General features: G+C 38.4%; 1 long non-coding RNA gene across 1 annotated transcript; it reads left to right on the forward strand.

Moving 5' to 3' along the window:
* The first annotated feature begins 10,898 nt into the window (after nucleotides 1–10,898).
* LOC112843809 (uncharacterized) lies at nucleotides 10,899–11,867 on the forward strand. The gene is made up of 3 exons (XR_003216325.1): nucleotides 10,899–10,991; nucleotides 11,293–11,340; nucleotides 11,463–11,867. It is a non-coding gene; the product is annotated as an uncharacterized LOC112843809 (long non-coding RNA).
* The last annotated feature ends 4,930 nt before the right edge of the window (nucleotides 11,868–16,797 follow it).

Here is a 16,797-nt window from a genome sequence, read left to right on the forward strand (position 1 = left end):
TTAGCAAAGGATGAAACACTAAAAATGTGAAGGTTATTTTCAGTCCTTCCTCTTAGGCATCATTGTCTTTCAGTCATGTTGACACATTCTGCATTGGGATTTGTGAATTTTAATGTTCAATAAATAAAAAATGCTCAGAAACAGGCAGTGACTGAGACAGTAAAGGTAAAAAAAAAAAAAAAGGAGCAACATGTTTTTACTCTTTTTAGCCCACAGCATATTAATTACTTAATATTGAGGGAAGCAGCGATGAGCAGGGAAGCAATTCAGCAGGTCGGAGTCACCATGGAAACTTGATTTGGTCATGTTACTTTTTTAAACTAATAAAACAGTTTTGTCATACCAATTTTAACACTTGCACTTACTTGATGTGATAAAGCATTTCAGAGAGCACAGGTCAGTCAGATTAAACCTGAGTTGTTGTTTTTTTAAATACCTGATCCATCTCCACAGAATAATAATACATGAAAAAGGACAAAGAATGCATCACCACTATAACCAGGAACTTCAGAGAGTAGTTTTATTATTTTGATCTTTGAAGGTTTTCTGTACACGAGTGATTCGATCCATCTCTTTGCATGTCACGATTTATAAAAGAAATGTGGATAAAACGTCAGTTACTTAACCAAAGTCAAACCTTTATTATGACGAGCAAAAGGCAGCTGAAGACAAAGTCTATAGATCCAGAACATGAAAGGGGTCACAGTACAGTTAGTACCATGCACAAGACAAACAGAGTTCAAGTACATACAATCACTCTGAGGGCTAATGGGGAATGAGACACAGCTGCGGAACAAACGCACCTAAACTCAGGGTAATAAAGCAAGGGAAATAAACTGAAACATAAGAGCCAAAGTCCTACCAAAATAAAACAGGAAATAAGTAAACACCGGGCATCAAACACAGAAACGCTGACTTGACACACAGAACACAAGGCAGGAAAATAAACAAAATATATGACCCTGAATTGGATAAGCAAAATAGAATGATGAATGAATGGATAAAAAAAAAAACTTTTTATGACAAATAAAAATACAGTAGAGATAAAGATCATTACCTGTTTTCACAGCCGGGATTGCAAACTTATACCTGAATTTTCACAATGTTTTCCTTTTCTGAAGTACTATGCATGCAAATAAGTGTATATGTGATATTACTTTACAGAGCTTTAAAGGTATTGATTCTGCAGCTGCAAGTATTTTTACTCTCACTGAACCATCTAGGTCACCATTAATAATCTAATGACATCATTAAAAGCTGCATGAAGCTGTCCTAAAGTTGCTTGTCTCATTTGTTCACAAGCATGCAATATTGAGAGGTGTACAGCATGCTCTGAATAGAAACATCTACATTTGCACAAGATCCCACAGACACTAAGATTATCCACCAGTTCCCTTAGTTGCTTGTACAATTCCTGGTCATGGGGGCTGGAACCCATCATCTGTCAGTGGGCGACAGGTCGACAGCATATCGCGGTTTAACACAGAGTGACAGATCATCATTCACACTCACATTGACTCCTACTATCACCAGTTAACTTAAGACGCATGTCTGTGGGAGGAAGCCCGGAGAAAGAGGTACAGGGAGAACAGCCAGCTACTGGATTCGAACCCAGAACCTTCTTGCCTTGAGGCGACAGTGCTAAACACTTCACTAATGTGCAAAACACTTCACTAAAGTGCCACCCACAGTGGCATATTTTATTTTATTTTATGTTATGTTCTTTATAGAGGATAGGAGGTCAAAATAAGACTAGTTTAGCAACAATACATAAAGCAGTTGCTGAGATCTGACTGCAATTAGTATTTAGCAGCCTTTATTCTGATTTGAACCCTCATTGCTTAAGGCGAATCAACAACTTCAGTCCTCATCTGGTAATGGCTAATTTTCTAATGATTATTAGAAAATTGTGGCCTGTAAAACATTTTTGAAAGGAACATAAAATCTAATTTGGCAGAAAATCAGTCATCTTGATATCCATGTGTTCTCTGTTGACCAAGGAAACCAACAATCCCAGATGTTAAAAAGAAATGAAGGATGAAAAAAGGTACTGAGCTGCATAACCTTTGCCCTAACTATTTTTTTCAGCCATTTAGATGAGCTTTGAGAGTCCTTGAGTTTCTACCTCAGTCTTCTCAAATAAAAATTATAAGTGAAATTCCTCCAGAGACTGAAAGCTGTGAAATGTAGGCCGACCATATTACTGCAGTGAATCAAATTTCATTTGTTGCTATTCTCATGGGATTGAGTACTATCTATCTAAAATATTATGTATGGATAGACAATATTTTTCCTGCATTCTATGTCACAGGGCCACAGACCCTCATCCACATCACCGTATCTTCCGTGCAATGGTGCAGGACAACAATCTTTTGAAATGTTTTATTCTGCCTCTGCTGCCTGTGGTACAATAACACGGTCTGTCAACATTAAAACTAATAGAGGTGTAAATCCTTGCACCCAATCAAGGACAAATGTGAAACATTTCAATGAATACATGCTGTACACAGAAAGTACAGCCTTGTCCGTTTTCAGTCACTGCCACCAAAAACTAGATATTTTTAGAGTACAGTCGACTGTTATGTTGGTAAAGAGCAGTACTTAGCTGCCTAACCTTTGCCCTAACAAGGATTTGTCACTCTAATGTGTTTATTCGCATATAAAGCTACAAGCCTTCTAACATAATGCTGTGTGGTGCAATGGATCACAGATTCTTCTCACTTATTGTTTTGCAAATGTTAACGATGACTTGAGAAATTGGACTTAATCTCTTTTATTGCATGAGCAGCATTCACTGAAAAGAAGGAAAATAATTTCCTAATAGGATTCAAGGATGGAGAGCGTGGTGAAAGTACCACAATCATAATTTCTGAACGAGCCCCAAGGTGACATCTGAGACAAGGACAAAAAATATCTTGCAGCTTCTCACCAAACATATTGTCATTCGATGAGTGCGAGATCCATGTAGAAGGTGCACAGAAAAGTCAGCAGGTGTTGTATGGCCAGATGTTGGGAATATATATATTCTGACACCATTTTGAAAACCTGCAGCACGCATCATTATGTACCCAGTACGCTGCTGTAGCTCGCTGGCCTATCATGTTTCATTTTTCTCTTTTGTTTTTTTGCCCTTTTGAAACCTTATTGACACATTAATGCGTGTGACATGATTCATTCCCTTTTCATTTCCTATTCTTTACAAAAAACAGAAATAGCACTTCCAACAAAATGACTATTGACCATACTGTAGGATTTTACAATACAAGCAAAACACCTGTGTTTTTATGCTCTTTGTTTCTTCAAGGAAAATCCATGATCCATTGGTATCACGGTGGGTAATGTTTGTAGAGTGTGTCAACACTTATAGAAATATTGCTTCACTTTGACAGGTCCATCTAAATGATACTTTGCAGAATTGCTTCCTGGTTACCTGATGTCTTTATAACATGCTATCATAGAGAGGCTGACAGAGTCTATTGGCATTATTTTCATTGACCATGTTGCAGATCTCCTGTTCATGCTAAGGTGTAAAGAACGCTTTTCTGGCATCACAATAAGGTTGCAATGCAGACCCATATACTGATGCATAAATTCAGCTTGAAGGACGCACTATAATGTACTGTGATAATTTAAGTGGGCCATACAAACACAAGAGGAACACATAGTCCCATATAGATTTTGGTAATGCCATAAAATCCATGTAGACTGTTTCACAATGCACGGCAGTATGACAGCTTGGTGCCTCTTTGGGAACTGTATTTTTTTAAATATCAGCTTTTCTGTACCTTATAGCCTTTTTGCATGAAACTTGCTGCAAATGAAAAACCTAAAATTTGCAAATAAACTTTACAGTTTCTCCAGAAATCCTTGACTCTGTTTCCCACGCTTGCTTTTATCACACCATCATTTTAAGATTTGTCTAAAAGAGGTTTTTTGAACATTTTGCTGTGCCTGCATGCAGCTTTCAGCTCAGCCTCTTTATGTGTTTATTCCCCATCCATGACTCCATATTTCTCCTGGTGTCTGAATTCAAAATCACAACACACAATGTATTCTTTAAAAACAGGGATATTCTCAAGACGAATGGATACAAAGGGCTTTCTTTGCACTCTGTAAAGAAGTTTCCCCAACTCTCTTGAGACTGTCTGCCTTCAGCGTCAAACTTCCTTTGTTGTGCCATTCTGGATTAGCTGGCTTGTGAGCTTGCAGATTCATTTGGCTTGGTTTGGTGTGTTCAGTGTGTGCACATCACAACCGCCACTAAGGTTAAAAGTTTTACCTTTTTGAAGACCAATAAAAGGTGAAAAGCTCAAATATTTTTCTTGTGTCAAGGCTTTCTATGATTTCTTAGTAGTATTATTTTTATCAGTGATATATGAGACTAAGAAGTAGTGTTTTGTTTTATATAAAGATCAAACTCTGTTGATGTGATTGTGTGGCTTTCCCAGAAGAATCAGAGCTTTTGTGAAAAAAGTGATGTGTTTCTCGAAACATCTTAACATTTGTTAACTCATGGAAAGTTGCAAAAAAATAGATATAGACTGCATGACTAAGATTTTCATTGACAAAAATCCACCCATCAGTTTCTTCAGCCTCTTTTCCAATTAGGGTAACGAGTTTGTCCCAGCTGACTTGTCTGAGAGGTGAAACATATCCCGCTGACACTGACAGCACTGCTGATTTATTTTTCTGCCAAAATAACACATTTTACATTTTCTCATTGTCACTGCCACGATAAAGTTTACTGTGTGGAGGAATTCGGAGTAGGTTAGGGAAAGATCATGCTGTTACTTGTATACAAAGATGCTGCATACTGAGACGTCGGATTATTAGGATCCTTCTGATTGTCTGCCAACCCGTTCAGGGAGTATTCTGCCACTTCCTCTAGGTCACCTTGGATAGATTCGAGCCCCGCTGTGCCTCTGAATTCGATATGCAGTCGAGGAAAATGGATGAATGTGTAGCTCATTATGATTATATGCTAAACCATAGTCGATCATTTATCCTGACAAAAATTCCTTTGTTAGTTTAAACCATCGAGTCCACAGGGGGTGTGAACCCAGTCTATGGAATCTAGAGATCTGCGATGACTGAATGACAAAAAACTGAATGTGAGCTGGTTCATAATATTGTCTGTGAACATATTGCAGGCGGTAAGCTGTAACTATGTGGCAGCAGCAGAATGTTTCGGTGTGAATTACCTAAAACAGTTAGTGCAGATAATAACAATGAATCAAGGCAAACAGACTGACTTTGCAGGGTGTAACATAGTGGTCAAATTTAACCGTCTCCTGTATTTGTTGAGGATTTTTGTTGGTTTTACTCTGACATGTTTTGAGAATAGAAATCGAATAAAAATCCAAAGAACAAACAGATGTATTATTTGAGCCTTTGACTGTGGTCAGCACCTGATTTTATGAGTAAGATTTTGAAAAAGATATGACTCAAAAACCCAAGCACACCTTTGCACAGCAACTATATCTTTGATGGCACTGGACCCAAAAGTCCGTACTGTCCTCCCTCGCAAAGAATGCACCGGTATGATCCTTTTTCAAATGAACGCATCTGTGACCAGCAGAAGCAGCATCTAACCTTTCCTAGATGAGTGCTAGTTAGCAGACAAATTTACTCAGTTGCAATTTTAAGAGTTAATTATAGATAAAAGCTTTATCCCTGCCATGTTTGAGCAATTTCCTTTTAGTGGAAATACATAGTGAATGACTGTGAGGGTGTCCATGGATGAGCTTACCCCTTTTCGGTAGGATTGCTGTCCATCCTGAACAGGACACGTGTTGAGTTGTCACTTAGTATTTTATTTTCCCCCTTTAGCACCTGGAATAAGAAAATCAAAATTTCAATGCAAACACTGAATATACTGGATGTTATCTGCTAGTCAAAGAAATCCTCGGGAGTCTTATTCTCTTTTTTTTCTCCAGCTTGTCATGCTTGTACTGATGCTGGCTGGTGAAAATTGGACCCTCTGGCTGTAATGATGCTTGAGACCTTACGCTGTCTCATCAATGCAAGAGATGTTTGACCTTAAAATATGGTATGCACATGAAAAACAGCACTGCTGAAAGAAAAAAAATACCTGAACTCATAAGGAAAATAAAAAATTATTTTCTAGATCCATTCAACCATGCAGCTCATCGTAAAGTTACGACAAGCAGAGACGTGACAGAAATAAAGACATCCACGAGTGGGTGACTCATTATGAAGAGAAATGATCAGATTTTTATGTCACTGATTGGTGAATGGAGGAGTGTAGTGATACCAATTTGCAAGAACAAGGCTGATGTGCAGAGCTATAATTACAGAGAGCTAACATTGATGAGCTTTACCATGAAGCTACGGGAACAGGTTTTTGAAGCTAGGTTAAGGCGAGAGGTGATGATCAGTGAGCAGCACTATGGCTTCATTCTGAGAAAGAGCACTACGGTTGTGACGTTTGCTTTGAGAGTTAATGGGGAAGCACAGAGAAAGTCAGGACGAGCTTCACTGTGTCCTTGTGGATCAGAGAAAGCAGATGATTGGCTGCTGAGACAGGGACTGTTGTACTACGAGGAAGTCAGGAACGGCGGAGGAGTATGGGACGGAAACAGTGGTGTGGTACCGTACGAGTGACAGATGGGTCTAATGTGGGGGTGGGATTACATCAGGATCTTCTCTGAGCCTCTTTTTGTTTGCAGTGTGGACAGGTTGAGAGATGAGGTCAGGCAGGAGTCTTCCGTAGTCAGAGTAGGTAGCAGGTGGAAGAGCGCCTGCCGAGGTGGAGGTATGCACTGGGGACGAGAAAAATGAAAGCCAGTGGAAGTGAGAGAATACCCATGTGTGAATGAGAGGGAGACAGGTGGAACAGTAAAAAGTACACAGAGTGTCAGGGTCTGGCTGTGTGGCAAGCAGAGGTTGGACCCAAATGCAGGACTCCAGAGACAAAACATGAACTTAAACAGCTTTACTGCTGAGAACTACAAACTCAAAGTAAAAAATAAATAAATAAACTCCTGGCTGTCACAGTGTGCCGAAGCAGACTGTATGAATTGTGAAGAGTGGACCCAAAATGCAGACATGAAGGAACGTGGAACAAAACTTCATATTAACAAAAGGCAAGCTGTTTGATAACGCTGATGAAAAGGGTACAAAAACAAAAGGCAGACGCACACTGGGGACAAAGTAGCTAGAACTAAACTGTGAAAACTAAATGCTAAACACAAAAGACAAGAACAAAACCTTGAACGTGATTTAAAAAAAAACAAAAACAAAAACAAAAACCTGAACAGGCAAAATCCTGGCAACATGGAGGCATGAAAAAATGACGAGGAACAACAGATGACCTGACGATGAATGAATGAAAACACACAGACTAAATACTTGCAGGAGGTGATCAGGGGAAGTGGAAACATGGGGAACAATCTGAGGTTAATCTGATTTAACAAGACAAAGGAAGCAAAGCCAACTACAGTTTTGGATTTTGGATTACACAGGAGGGATAGCAGATACACTGGATACGGATGCTGAAGGCAGAGCTGCCAGGCAGGAGGAGAAGACCAGAGAGGATTTATAGATGAAGGGAGACATGCAGAATGATAGTGTGATAGAAAAGGTTGTGAAGTGTAGGGTTGGATGGAGGCAGATGATTCACTGTGGTGACACCTAAGGGGACCAGCCGAAGGAGACCAAAATGTCCAACTTTGTCTAAATTTGTGTTTAGCAAAAACTATATTAAATATTTGAGATCAAGAATTGGATTTTCAGGCACATCCTGGATCCTGATATGCAGCATTATCCAAGCATTTTTATTGTTCCCTTCATTTGTTTACACAGGACAGATTTCATATCCTTGACTACACCGTGTGATGGATAGTAAAGCAGGCTGATTCGAGCACAGGACTCCCTGAGACAATTTATTTACAGGAAACAATTGTGCAACAATTTCTTGCAGCAAGAATCTTTGTTTAGATGCAGATTCGGGTCCACAAATCATAAACCAATCCACAGAGTTCAGACTGTGAAGCCGAACTGCACTAATACTGCTAGTTCAGCGATCAGGACCTGAATGAAGGTTTTCCCTTACGAAGAGACAGAGGAAATCAGCAGATGAGCCACAGGTGTGATGATCAATGTCAGGTGCACTGGCACGACATGGAGGCGTGGTTAATTCCAGCACAATCAAACACACACAGACAGTAGAGCGAGAGAGCACAGAGGAGTAGAGACAGACAGAAGAAGGGCAGGAGGACCATGACTCGCCAAAATCGTTGAAACTGTGCACTTCTGATTACATGCCAGGAACAGTAATATGTTTATCCCTCTGGAAACAACATCATTCTCTGTTTGCACAGCATTGCTCCTGTAGATGGCTTAGGCTTTTCCGTGCGAGATGGTTTTGTAGCCAGCCCACGTTATGAAAAATTGGAAATTCAACATTATGAGGAAAAACCATTATGTTGCACGATTGTGTTAGCATCCGCTGAAATGTGAAAAGTAAAATCACTGGCATGAAGTCATCCCAGTGATTTAGCATTTCAATCAGAATGTCTCAATCATTTGAATAAAGTCAAGTACAATGGAATTATACTGAATAGGTCTTTTACATCAAAGCCTTTGCTGTAAAAGCTCAGCTGCCAAAGACAGCAGACTGCATTCAACATGTATGCTATAAAATACAGTTTATTACATAATCATGACATTTTAGGGTTAGACGATACATTAGCCGTGTAGAAAACGGCTGCACATTTTTATGTACTCACCCAGAGTTATAAATCATATGGTTATAGCATTCAGTCTGTTGCCGCGTTCACTGCACTTGATCTCAAAATAACTCTTGTTGTTTTTGATTTCCTTCAGCTTCCGTTGGTCTATTGAGACTAGTGTCAGTAAAGACGCTGGGATCCCAGGTACTTACATAAATGGATTTCCGCTTTGATGAATGTGTATGCTCGAGCAGAATGCTGAGTCTTTCGATCTCGGAGACCATATCTCGATGTTTTAAACCCTGCAGTTTCACATAGTCTGAAACTTCTCTGTAGTTGAGTCTACAGAGTAGTAACACTGGATAGCTCTCAAAGTATAGCATTGTCATAACTAGACTTTTCATTCAAGGAAGAAAACAACAAAATCCTCCACCCTTTGTAAACAGCTGTGATAAAAAGGGTGCCAGATTAAATTTGTACCTGGACTAAACAGCAGTTTCTTTGGCAATTTAAAGACATCATTTGCTAATTGGACATAAGGAAAAGAGTGAGTGTGACATGTAGTTATGTAATCTGGAGTTTCTTAAGTACATTATTGTATGTTGGAGTATAAATTAAAGATTTCTATTCTGCTAAGAAATGCTAATAGGTAGACTGAAAGCATTACCAAGAAACCCATTTGTGGCAGTGCCTGCTGAAGAGGTGTAACTGACATTTTGCTAAAGGGAGTGTGCATGCACAGTATATGTGTCTAATGCCGTGTTTCAGTAAAGCCTCTTTGCTGGCATCGCTCTGAAAGAGAGAAAAAGTGTCCTGCCAGAATTAGATCATGAGTCACTTTTAAATCACAGTGCTTTTTCACATGTAAGAGCCTTTTTAAGGCTGTTTGCATTCAGTCACTTAATGCCCACAAATGCAAAAAGTGAGATGAGATAAAATGCAAACTGTCAACTATTGTTAACTACTGCCATTACTTTTGTAATCAGTGCCTGCTGCATGATATAATGTTGGTATATCCTCCCATCCCTCTCTGCTGCCTACTCTTCTCTATTGTTTCTCTGTCATCTTTTCCCTCTGCTTCCCGCCCCTTCTCTCTTCACTGATCCTGTCCTCTGCTTTTGTCCCCATCTCATTTCTCATTCCCCATTTCCCTGCCAAGTGTAGGTTTTGACAAACCTAACTGTGAACTAGTGGATTTTCTTCTAGTCCCAAAACAAAAAAGTTTGTCATTAAAACGTTTGCCACCTATATACATAAGGGAAAAATACAGAGATATTATATCAGACTCAAACTAACACACATCTTTCTACTGATTTCTCCAGTCTCTGGACACCCTTTAAACATCAGCACGTAAGCAAAATAATTAAACATCAGCATGTAAGCATTGTGATTAAATATCAGCATATTACCACTGTGATTAAACATCAATTCATAAGCACTGTGATTAAATATCAGCACATATGCATTGTAATTAGACATGTTAAATTGTCCCAGACAAGAGTCAGACTCCAGTTTCCTAATCAAAAGTATGGCGTGCTGTTGTTGCTGAGACTCTACCTGCCTTCTAATTCAGACTGGTTAGAGTTTTAAAAAAATGTCACCTCAAGGGGCTTTATACTACAAGGTAAAGACCCTACATTAATGCAGAGAAATACATACATGTTACATTCTTTATGCTACCTGGAGAAAGGTTTTGCAGACAGAGAGTAATTTCGATCCATGTAAGCGAGTTGTGCAAAGTATCTGCTTGGAAATCTGGTAACACTAAACTGCAGTGCTCTAACAGCTGCTTCAGTCCTACAAGCACAACCTGAACATCCCGTTGACTCAAACTGCAGAACGAGTTGGCATCGGGGACAAACATGCAACTTAAACAGTGACATGAAATGACTGAAGTGCTTTTTGAAGGGGACACATACGCAGAGATATAAATACCAACTTCAGAGCGGGCATTGTTGTAGAGCGATTATCACAGCAGTGTTGTTCAAACAGCTCAAAACAGCTTCTGTTTACATTTTTCTGACCAGGATCCTCTCGGGGGCTGTGCACGTAATGATTTTTTTTCTGCCCAGAGAGAAAGAACAACATCGGTTTTTTATTCAAGCAACTTAAAGAGACACAAATAAATGTGTCATTGTGGTTGTTTGTTTGTTTGTTTTGTTAGGTAGAGAAGGCTGAGATGGTTTGGGCATGTGCAGAGGAGGGACAGTGGATATATTGAAGATGGAGCTGCCAAGCAGGAGGAAGAGGAAAAACCACAGAGAAGAGTCAAAGACATGTTGAAGGAGGACATTACGGGTATTGATATTAGCATGTTTTATTTTTTTTATTTTTTTGGGTGGGGGAGGGGGGTCAATATGTACATACTTTGTTGCCCAAAGACGTTCCCTCTGCTTATTCTCTTACTTGTTAAATAAAGAACATTATTCCAAATAACACACTTTACTAAAATGGTCAAAATGATGAGCATCATACCTGCTAAACATCTGCACAAGCATAAAATAGCACATGTAGCAAAGTGAAGCATTACAGCTGTTAGCATGTTTGCTTCACAAGACTACGACAAGCTCAAAGTACCTCGTTTTTCCTACCTTTACAGAGCAACCGGCTGACTATAAGTCAAATGGGCTAACGACAGTTGAAATTGGTAAAACTGAACTGAATTAATTATTGTTATTGTATTGCAATTCATCCATTGGTATATTTAATATTTCTTAAAAATCTATTGATATATTTCTTTAACATTATCTACACATACATCTTTTACAGCATCACAGAGAGCCTTCGGGCTACCTCAGCTGACACTGGAGGCTGGAGACTTACAGTGAGATCACTTGGATGGTGTTGCTTACCCACTAAAATAATGTGGATTACGTGCTCGAGGAAGCAGCACCCAAAGGACACTGGGATTACCAAAGATGACCTTAAGCAGCCTACGAACTTTTCTTTTTCAGGTGTGATGGCAGAAATGAAAATATTCTGGTCAGTGAACATTTCTGGCTTTTTGAATTTTGTTTTGGGTTCGTTCACCTTGTGGCTCAAGCCACTTTAGGTTTCATGTCTTTATTGTCAGTACTTTAGTTACTCTAGCGTTGAAGTGTCTACATAGATTGTAGTAAATGTTAAGATCACCTGATTTCCATAGTTTTCTAGGACGGAAACTGACATGCAAGATTTTATGACATCCACATTTCCACTATTCTATGAATTCATCATATCAGACAAAAACAGCCATTATTTTATAATCAACGTTTAGATATCTTGAAAATGTGTCCACTGCAACAAATAGATTTAAAATAATTGTGTAATTTTCTTATTTTGGAGTGATTAAATGTTAATTTTCTCTTTAAAAAAATAAGCAGTAGTCACCCTCTGTAACTCAATCAGTTTCAAAGACACTGTTCTTGAATTGCCTTATAATGGATGTATTATTCAGCTAGAGCTGACAAGAAGTCTGACTAATGGATTTCACCTTGCATGTAAAGTTCAGTGCTTCCAATCAAGACCATCTACCTTGAAACAAGCTTCAACGTCAGCTTCAAGTGCATTATGTTTTTTATAAGATTGCTTATCTGTAATCATAAATAAGATTTAATCACCCTGGAATGAAAATGAAAGAAAAAGTTCAGGCTTAAGAGAGCAAAGTGAGGCTGATTATTCTGAGGTCAAACTAAAGGAAATATGTGGATTTGGCATCTCAGACTAGTGCCACAGAAAGTAATAGCAGAATAATATTCTTAAAACAAAAAAAAACAACAACTTTGAATTTTAACAAAAAACATTGCCGGGTATGTCTGATGTGAGAGGAAACCATACACCTGTAAGAATCTGGGGTCATTTCAATGCATGGCCAATTACTCAAGCTCAACTGCCTGTCGTCTCTCCCTGCCAGTCATTCTGCTGAGTGTTGTTTACAGATATGACAGCCCAATGGGAGCAGCAGCACGAGGCTTGAGAAGCAGCACAGGTATGTTAAATTAGAAAATTTTACACAGCCTACTTGTTGTCCTCAGAGGTAATTAACACTGTCAGACTGGTACAGCGTGTGTGTGTGTGTGTGTGTGTGTGTGTGTGTGTGTGTGTGTGTGTGTGTGTGTGTGTGTGTTTTTGAATGTGTATGCATGTGTCTCTGTGTGTTTTTGTTTGTCCCTGTGTGTCCATGTCCATGTTAGGCGTAACTGTTTTCCAATTCCGTTATTAAAATATCCATCCCCCCAGCGCTCATCTCCTTACTCAGTAGTGGAATTTTTAAGCCCTTTAAACAATGCTTTTTAGGGTTATAGCATGTCTGTACAATTCATACAGAGCTTGATCTATCGATGGATGTCATGTGATTCTTCATGATTTATTTCCTCATACGTTATCATTGTAAAAAGGTGTAGATTTTAAGCGTGTGCACTATGACATGAATGCAATAAATGCATTTACATAAGCTTCTGAGTTCAGGCAGAACTGCAGGCATAACCTGGAAAATAGATGAATTATAAATAAGATTTGTGGATTGTGGATTTTGACAAAGATAACATTCATCATTCAAGTTTATTGCCATGGGAGATTAAAACAAACATATCCTTTGAATATGAACAGAATAGCAGCCACAGCCTCTCTGGCTGTTTTCCCCTCAAAGTTATTTGCAGCTCTCTGTATGCACATGAAAGCCACAAAGATTGAAAAGGGCTCTGCAATTATGATGAACAAAATACGAATAATGCTTTGTTTTCTGGAGACTGGTTGGAGCATTCAGTCAAGTATAATCCAACACAACACCAGGGTCTTTATGTGACCATGATTATAAGTAAAAACAGAGCTGAAACAGAGAGAGGCAACCATTCACACTCACATTCATACTTATGGCCAATTTAAAGTCACAGTTATCCTATCCCCACTAACTGCCCCACCCACTGTCTTTGGAATGTGGGATGAAGCAGGGTACCTGGAGATAAACCACTCAAACACAGGGAGAACATTCAAACTCCACACAGAAAGGCCCTGGGTAGATGGTGAAGTTGGACCTTCTTGCTGTGAGGCAACCACTGTTCCACTTATTCTATATGAAAAATACCCTTTTAAGAGGAGTAGTTCCATGCATTTTTTCATGGTTTTTTTGATTTTTAGAGGATAATCCCAACACATAATGCTGCTTCGATATATTTATTATTTTATGCATCTACATTAACTAAACCTCGAGTATACCCTTACTGCACCCATACAAAGTGTTTGGTTAGTAGTGTGCTACTAAACAAAATCACCCACGATCACCTCACAATCAGACCATGCAATGCAAAATCCCAAGAGCTATATGACACACTCTACAACTGTCAGTTTAACACACTAAATGTTAAAATTCATTAGAATAAGACTAAACAAGCAGGCTTCATTTGAAAGGGTTGCCCAGAGGAAGCCTCTGGCTCTGGCAAAAAAAAAAAAAAATACAAGACCAAGTGGAGATGTTTGGCCATATTGCATAGCAACAAATTTGGTGAAAACTAAACACGGCATATCAGGACAAGCACCTCATATAAACTGCTAAGATGTAATTGTCATACAAAAGGCAATTATCTCCTGCAAAGCACCAAATTTACAATTTACAACACAAAACAAGGACTGAAAAAAACAAAAGAATCGAGGTGTCACAATGATCTCAGTGAGACTACCTGTTTAAAAAACAGATTTAATAATAACAATATAGGCAGAATGTATGCATGTGAGAAATATGTGGTACAACTAGTGCTGAAAATCTTCATCAGGGGTTAAGGATACACAATTACATCATTTATTTGTTAATGAGAACAAAGGTATTGTTGCTCTATCTTCGGGTTACCTGTATAACAGGTGAGTGCCACATACGGAAACTATAGAAATGACGATCATGATAATGGATATGAGTAAATCTGAGCAGGCTTCTGTGTTAAAACCTGGAACTGATGTGCCATCTACTGGATAAAAAAAATATTAAACAACATCACATTAACAATCTGTTAACAATAAAGATATATGTGTATATATTGCTGTATTTGTTTGTTTGATTACCAACGATTGCTTTAGGAACTAATTATTTAAACTGTGGCCTTAAACACAGCAAATGAAGAGGGAAGATGAGTGAAGGGCAGCAGCAGGCAACTCTGGCCTTCACTCATCTGTACTGAGTGACGAAAGAAAGGTGCGACTCCCTCTACTGGAGAGCTAAAGCATTACCGATGGGTCAACAAACAATTAACCCAGGCATAACCCTATATTAGCCAAGTCCGCTCTTTTACAGTAACAAGGTCAAAATAACAGTCAAAGTAACAATTAAATTATGTTACAGGATACAGGGAACATAATTTCATAACTCAGAAATTAATAAAATGTTTTGTACAACATAGGCCTATTTACATGTTCAAACTCAGCCAACATCCGGTGCTTGGAAACTGTTCATGCTCACAGTCACACCTATTCGTAATTTTCATGTTGTTTTAGAACTCGAACACTCAAAAACTGTAGAGGAAGACGACAGGTTAGTTACCAATAATACTCTTGCTGTTTCCTCTTGTTTGAGATTGTCCTCTCTATATTGAGGAGTTTGTCTTAATTCTGTTATTAACTACTAATTTTTTTTCTTGCCTTAGTATATTGTGATATTGTTTTGGGATGTAAAAGGCTTTATCGTTCCAGTCCTTAGTAGCACTACAGGTTTTTCACTAAAACACTAAAACTTTGCTCAGGGATAGTTTGCAGTGGTCACAGGGGGCATCCAGCTGGAGGGGTATTTTAGGGTGAGCCGCCCCATATCCTGTCCACTGTCACTTTTCTAAGCCCAAGGTTCTTACATATTCTGTGTGAAAATACCATTCAAACGTAATCAGGATTCTTATATTCAATGAAAACAAACATATGACGATAGTAATACTGTATGTGTGTCCTTAGACATACAGCTGCTCCACTGTGCACACGCTGAAACCTGAAACTGGCTTCGATAAAACACATAAAGGTAGCATAAAGGTATAGGTAGTTGTTCAACACCAATTCCAAAAACAGGTGTGACTCTGAGTAAAATGTAAATAAAGAGAATGCAATGATTTATATTGTATTCATAACAGAACATATAAAAACAACATAACAAGTGAGAAAATGTACCATTTTAAGAACGACCGTAATATTTGATAGACTGAGACACCTCAGTGACCCACTTCACATTTATCATTTTTATATGTTTGCATCAAAAAATGTTTAAAACAAAAACTGGTTTAATGAATCCCCAAAACAAACGGTCTCTAACAGACATTTGGGTAACATTTTGCTGCATTCGAAGACAACTGGAAAGTCGGATTTCATCATTTCGAATGAAGTTCTTAAGACGGTTCTTAAGTTTTAACTCGGGAAAATGGGGGGATCTCGGTGGCAGCCAAGAAAATAATGCTTATCTAATGGACCATCTTTTTTAAAGGAAAAGAAATAATTAACCATCCAGTCATTCACAAAGGCAATCAACCATAATTGACAAAAGATTATAAATCATCGTTTAAATTAGTTTACCGAGAGTATGTTCTATATTAAAATGATAAAGACAGGATATCGTATTAACTGTCTCCTTTCTAGGAAATGTTGTTCTGCCTTTAGGAGGATTATCTTCAGCTATAATTTCTAAAAACTCTGTCTTTACTCTGTCTCTATAGTATATATATTTACCAGTGCCATTTGAGATGCTGTTTTGCACAATAGCTGCCCTTTTTTTATTTCTTTAACCTAACTTCATGTTTTATTTCTTTATTTTTATCACTGTTGTATTTCATATTGTAAGGACTTCACAGTGGAGACCTGTGGTACTTTTACTTTTAACAATGTTGTTTTTATTGTTGATTATGCTAATTTGTTTATTTTTACCTGTTAACATATCTAAATTTAGTATTTTTATGACTGGTACTCACTTTATTTTCCTGCTGACCTTGCAGGCAAATATTTCACCGTTATCGAGCTACACTACAAGACGCAATCTCTGGATGTGTTTTTGTTTGTGTTTAGAGCATGGTTACACTGGACAGTCCTGTGTTTCCTTTGTCGCCAAATGTAAACTATCGTGATAATATATAAATCGCATGAAAACACCCGGAAGCAGCTGGAAATT

The sequence above is a fragment of the Oreochromis niloticus genome, linkage group LG23, assembly GCF_001858045.2.
Source record: "Oreochromis niloticus isolate F11D_XX linkage group LG23, O_niloticus_UMD_NMBU, whole genome shotgun sequence".
Taxonomy (NCBI): Eukaryota; Metazoa; Chordata; class Actinopteri; order Cichliformes; family Cichlidae; genus Oreochromis; species Oreochromis niloticus.